Source organism: Bison bison, unplaced genomic scaffold (assembly GCF_000754665.1).
Source record: "Bison bison bison isolate TAMUID 2011002044 unplaced genomic scaffold, Bison_UMD1.0 scf7180017864500, whole genome shotgun sequence".
Taxonomy (NCBI): Eukaryota; Metazoa; Chordata; class Mammalia; order Artiodactyla; family Bovidae; genus Bison; species Bison bison.
The window spans coordinates 2,090,126-2,096,659 of record NW_011495059.1 but is presented as its reverse complement, the minus strand read 5'-3'; the positions used below and the strand labels follow the sequence as shown (position 1 = coordinate 2,096,659).

The 6,534-nt window shown below is 47.2% G+C and overlaps 1 protein-coding gene across 1 annotated transcript in view; it reads right to left on the bottom strand.

Annotated features, from left to right (window-relative positions):
* The window catches only part of PTPRT (protein tyrosine phosphatase, receptor type, T), an 839,242-nt gene that overhangs the window by 67,790 nt on the left and 764,918 nt on the right, over positions 1 to 6,534 (bottom strand). The gene's annotated exons all lie outside the window — the stretch shown is intronic.

The window sequence follows — 6,534 nt, the reverse complement described above, 5'->3', positions numbered from 1 at the left end:
ATTCTGACTGGTGTGAAATGGTACCTCATAGTGGTTTTGATTTGCATTTCTCTGATAATGAGTGATGTTGAGCATCTTTTCATGTGTTTGTTAGCCATCTGTATGTCTAGAGGAGAACATAGGCAAAACACTCTCTGACATACATCACAGCAGGATCCTCTATGACCCACCTCCCAGAATATTTTAAATAGTAGAACTGCTATGAAGAAAATAAAGCAGGGTAGAGGTTCAGTGACGGGGGAATGAGAATTATTTCAGGTTGCACAGTCTGGAATGGCTTCTCTGAGAAGGTGACATTTAAACTAATTCCTTCCTGATATGAAAAAGGCAGCAATGCCAAGAGAAGTGGGGAGTGGTCCAGGCAGAGAGAACAGCGGATGCAAAGGTGGTAACCGAAGTCAAGGATGAGGTGGAGAAAGCAGTGACGAAAGCCATCTGGAGCGGCGGGACGAGTTCAGGCTCCATGAGGCATTGTGGTTGCTGGTAACAAGCTGAGTGCTATTCTGGGTGTAATGAGAAACCACTGGAGGGTTTTGGGCAGGGAAGTTAGCTGATCTGCTATCTGTTTCATAAAGCATATTCTGGCTCGTGTATGGAACGCAGACTCTAGGAGGCCCAGGGAGGAACCAGGGAGATCAGTTAGGAAGGTTTTGCAATAGTGCAGGCAAGAGATGACAGTACCCTTGACCAAGGTGCTGAGCAGTGGATGCAGTGAGAAGGGATTAATTTTAGGATGTTCAGTTGGATATTGCAGGTTTTTGTTTCCCCCCAGAGGCAGACTCAGAAACAAGGATTCTAGTACAAGATTTATTTGGGAGGTAAGCCTAAGGAACACAGTGGGGCAGCTGGGGGAAGAGTCAGACAATCAACGGAAGAAAATCAATAGAGGGTAGATCCATGAACAAGTAACCACTGCAACTGGGCTTAATCTCATGGGCCCATCTCATGCCTCAGAGTTGTCCTCCCAGTGGGAGAAGGAAGTTGGGGTGTTCATCCACCGGTTCCCATAAGTCACTGTGGAGGTCAGCTCTTAGGAAATCCCTTGGCGCTTCTGTCATGCGCAGTAGGCAAGGTGTGCATATGCTTTTTGTCTTGAGAAAGTCCTGAGGCATAAAGACACAGGAGGCGGGCACTGGATAGGCATACATGGGACCAGTGAGTGGAAGGGAGGCAGGCAGGGCACCAACACGTCTACTTCAGACATGGGTTATGATGGAGAGAGACAGGTGAAGGCTGACTTACAGGCGGTGGGTTGGCAGAACTGAGTGGAGAGTCACATCTTTTACTGCAATGGAGGAGAAACAGATGGGGAAGCAGGAATTAAGTGTTGTGTTCTGGGTATATAAAGTACTTATAACCATGCCTAGCACTCGCTTCTGAACATGTTCAAAATAATAAGAACAGTGGCAGCAGCCGCCAAGTTTGAGATGATTAGTCAACATCCAACCTGAGATTCTGACTATGAAGTTGGATACAGAAGGTCAGAGTAAGAAGGAAGGAAGAGATGAGACTCATCAGTTTAAGAGAAAATAGGGACATCCCTGGTGGCCCAGTGGTTAAGAATCTCCCTGCCAACATAAGGGACATGGGTTTTATCCCTGGTCTGGGAAGATTGCACATGCCACAGGGCAGCTAAGCCTGTATACCACAACTACTGAGCCTGTGCTCTGGAGCGTGTGCCCTGTACCAAGAGATGCCGCGGCAACGAGGAGCTCATGCAGCACCACCAGAAAGGAGCCCCTGCTTGCCGCAACTAGAGAAAACCCTCGTGCAGCAATGAAGATCCAGTGCAGGCAAAAATAAATACATAAATTAATTAATTAAAAAGAGAAAGAGAGAGAGAGAAGACAGACAAGGAATGAACCATGTGAAGTGACTTAACAGAGTTACCAGCCAAGTATCATGGAAACACTGGGGAAGGAGCAGCCACTTATTTCACAGAGAAGAAAGAGGAGCGTTTCAGGGAGCAGGAGCAGCTTCGGAAGCGTGAATGTCAGACCACCTCTTGATTACTGCCCTTCTCCTGCCTCTGGAAGAACAAGCTAGCTGTCCCGCTCGGTTGGCCCCTGCACTGCTTCTGAGACTGGATTTGTCACCTCTTCAGCCTACACAGCTCCCTGTCAGCAGGGCAGGAGAGAGGAGCTCCCAGCCATCTGAATACACTAGCATTCACTGTGCCTACCTATTTCTTACCAGGTCTACATTCTGAGCAAGGAGGAGTCTGTGACCCGATTGGTCAGAAATTCAGCCATTCAGCAGGCGATGTTTTACAGGCAGGCAGGACCACTATCTCTTCCAAGCCCAGACCATTCAGGATGCCCCCTTTTCCGCTTCCAGTCTCCTATGTCTATTTCAAGCCAGCCTAGGTGGGTCTTTTCATGGTGCAGGAGTTGGCAATCTTTTTCTATAGCGGGTCAGATAATAGGCGGTATGGGATTGGTAAGTCAGGGAGTCTCTGTTCCAACGACTCAAACTCAACTCCGGTGTTGTGGAGCGAAAGTGAACGCAGTCGTAGACACAGTGCAGACACAGGGGCGTGGCTGCGTTCCACTAAAACCTGATTTACAAACACAAGTGCTGGGCTGGATTCAGCCTGTGGCTGTAGTTTACTGAGCTTTATTCTAGAAGCATGATCATGTTCCTCAGCTAGGCGGTGGCTGGGTAGATAGAATGGGTGTCCATTCTGTTACCAAGCCATTCCAGAGTGAATGGAGATGGGGTGACAGGTGCTTGCCCGGGCTAAGCCATGTTCTCCAACTTAGTTTTGCCCAGGGTTTTAGACTGGGATAACAGGGCACCTTCCCAGCTATTACTTGATCAGAATGTAGTTCTCTGGGTGTCAGAAACCCTTCGACTTGTATCCTGGAGAAGCAAACAGGCACGAGGCTCTACGCTAAATCTGCGTGTGAAAAAAGTGTTAGGGAGATAAGAGAGTGCTCATTCTGCAAGTGGAGGACTTGCGTCTCCTTTTCCTTCTCTTCATCCTCTGCTTACTCCTCATTGTAATTGACCATCACCCTGCATCCCTGTCATCACCAGCACAGGCCACCTGTAGAATGCAAACGGTTCCTGCTTTTGCATGGAACTCTTCAGAAGCCAGATTCCAGCCTTGGCCTTATCCTCTCATCCCAGCTCTTTCAGGCAACTTGCCAGGCCTCTATATTCCTGGGTCTTTGTAGGGGCGGGGTGTGTTGGTCTCAGTCGTAGCGATGGACTTCCTGATGTTTATCTAATTAATTACATCCACCCAAAGTAGTGTGAAACCAAGCAGAGCACCCTGGGAATGTTTTCATACTCTTTTTTTTTTTTTGGAAAAATAAAAATCTGCTGGCCACGTATTATGTGCCAGGGCTCAGGTTACAGTTAGCTTAAGGTTTCGTAATGGCTGAACATTAGAATTGTCTGTGGAAGCTTTAAAACTCCCAAAGCTGTGGCCCTACCCCACACCACTAAATCAGCGTCTAAGGGACACAGACGCCAGTAGTATTTAAAACTCCCCAAGTGATTCTAATGTGTGGCCATGATTCTTGCAATAGTGAATGTACCAAATTTATCAAAAGTGAGAAACACTTTCCCACAAGTCTCCTCTGGCCTTGGTTTTGCCTCTTCCAATCCATTCTCTTGTATAATCAGAGAAATCTTTCAAACTGTGAATAGGACCCAGTTATTCCCCCTGTCACTGTCTTCAGGATAAATTCCAAACTGTTAAAAACAAGATCCTTAATGATTTCACCCCGGCTGCCCCTCCAATCTCATTGCTTACGCTTAAATCAATATATCAATGATTAGCAACTAAACACAATGCCACAATTTCAGGTGTTATAAACTTGTGAGACTGACTAGATACATGCTGTTCCCTCTGTTTGAAGTTTTCTCCCACCCGAGTCTGCCTGGTAAAACTCTTACATATCCTTCCAAACCCGGTTCAAGCACCTTCTCTTTTGTGAAACCTTCCTTGCTTACCTTCCCACCATGCCACTGTGTCCCAGCTAGTCAGTTACTTCTGTTATTATACGGACTGTTTACATCTGATGATTTGAATATCTTATCTAGGTAACTTACTCTAGATAAGTGGTAGCATCTTATTCACGATGGTATCTTCATAAACCAATGCTTTGTATTTCATATGTGCTTGAATCACCGCCTTTGAATAAATGAATGGATGGATAGATGAAAAAAATAGTGGGTGAGGTGGATGCTGTGCATACAGAAGGCAAAGATCCTGGAATCTGAGAACTGGAGGTGACCTTTAAAATAAGTTGTCTGTGCTCCTTCCTACAATGGGCTTCCAGGCAGCTGATAAAGTGATCCCTAACATCTGCTATTTGGATGCCCTCAGTGATGGAGAGCTCACTACCCATAAAAGCTTTTTGCTTCACTTTTGGACAGACCCACTGGGGCTTTTCATTTACCCTGTTTCCATGTCCCTTGCCTTTGCCCTGATCCATGGGGCCCCTCGCATGCTCCCTCTGCACTGCGACACTGCAGAGGTTAATGAATGTCCCCGTCCACCCCCTGGGTGAACACAGGCGTATATCCACCTGGGGCCCGGGATGGCACAGTTTGGCAGTCCTTATCCAGGCCATGCTCTTCAGGATAAACCCAGTGTGGCGATCTCCTCTGAAAAACCCTAAATGGTCCTGATGAGTTGTGCTGAGTGGCACTTCTCCGTAGAGACCACAGAGACTGCTGGCACAGCTCTGAGAGCCTCTGTGTCCCCCTGGGAGTGGGGGGCGGGATGAAGGAGAATGGGTGGGCCCGGGGGCTGGGATGATGTTGACAAAGGCAGAGAGGAAACACCGCGGAGCTGCCCAGGAGGGAGTGGTTATGACTCCTTAAATTGCAGACTTTGATCACACACCCATTCCATTTTTAGGGAGCTACAGTCTAATAGGGGATAATCTTAGGAAGGGAAAAAACACGAGGGGGTGAAAGTATGAAAGGGAGACTCCTCTCCATCTTCAAAGTGAGCCAACTGAGGGCATTATTTTTGCATTAGTGGCTAGTTACAGTAGATTGACCAGGGAATGGTGGCAGTCATTAGGAGCTAATCACATTCTTTTGAAACCAAAATTGCCATCTCATTACATTCATCCATTATCAATCTCCACTTTCCTTTTCTCACCCACTTCTCCTGAGAGTGCTGAGCTCTATTTTTACACTTTTCCCTGAGTGTGGAAATGCTTCTAACTCCTCTGGTGTTGCTTTTCTCAGGCGGTCAGGTTTTTTCAGTCCTACAAGGTACATTTGGGGATGCCTGCCTCTCTGGAGGCAGCTGTAGCAACCACTGAATCCTCAAAAGGATTCAGATCAGCACAGTGAAGTCCGGAAACAGGAAATGACTGACCCAAGAATACATATCAGGTGAGCTCACCTTCCCTTTACCCCTTCTTCTTTCCTTTCTTTCCTGGTGACAATCTGAGTACCAGGACCGTGCTAGGTCCCAGAAATAATAAAAATGGACACAGCAGATGAGATCTCATGGGCTTTTTGTCTAGTTGTATGAAGATGCAAACAATAAACAAGATAATTCTTACTTACGACAAGTGCTACAAAGGCAGCAAACAAAGTCCTGGGATAGACAGTGACTCAGGATAAGGGACCAAGTTAGGCTGGCTGAATCGGGCAGGACTCTGAAAAAGTGACATTTGAGAAGGAAAAGCGCAGCCCCTGACTTCTGGGAGCTGGCCTGGCACTCCCAGCTGGACCTTGGTGCTTTCCTGCTGAACATAATTTCCCTGAATGCCAACATCAGACACGGCAACTCTGAGACCCAGATGGAGCAAGGCAAAAACACGACCACTCTGTGGTTATGCTTAGTTGCTCAGTCGTGTCCGACTCTTTCTGACCTCATGGATTGTAGCCCAATAGGCTCCTCTCTCCATGGAATTCTCCAGGCAAGAATACTGGAGTGGGTAACCGCTTCCTTCTCCAGGGGATCTTCCTGACTTGGGGATTGAACCAAGGTCTTCAGTACTACAGGTGGATTCTTTACCAACTGAGCTACCAAGGAAGCCTATTCTAACATAAACAAAGGCAGGAATACTGTCCATGCCAAAACCCACCCCTATCCTGGCTCCTATGAGTGACTGCTGCTCCTTGTGCCAATTTCAGCTTTAGCCTCAAGCTTGTGCCCCTTCTAATAAGATTTACTAAGGTACCCAATCCTACCACTTCCTGATGGTGTCCAGTAGAACAAAGCTCCACATCGCCTAACACAGCCCACGTCCTAGAAGTCCTTTCTGACATCCTCTTCCTGAGATGTCCCACAGTTTCTAGGTCTAGATTGTTCAACTCCAGTAGGTCTCACGGTTGAGCTGAAAAATAGATGATAAGCAGAAGCCAGCCGTGACAAGAGCTGGGGGAAGAATGTTCCAGAATGACAGTGGGTACAGTGGCCCTGAGATGGAATGAGGTTGGTGTGTTCTGGAAATTGAAGGGAGGCTCTCCAGAGTTGAGAGAACGTAAGTGACATATCATGAGGATGGTGTGTTGCTCAGTTGAGGTCTTGTGAACCACAGCCAAAGATACAAG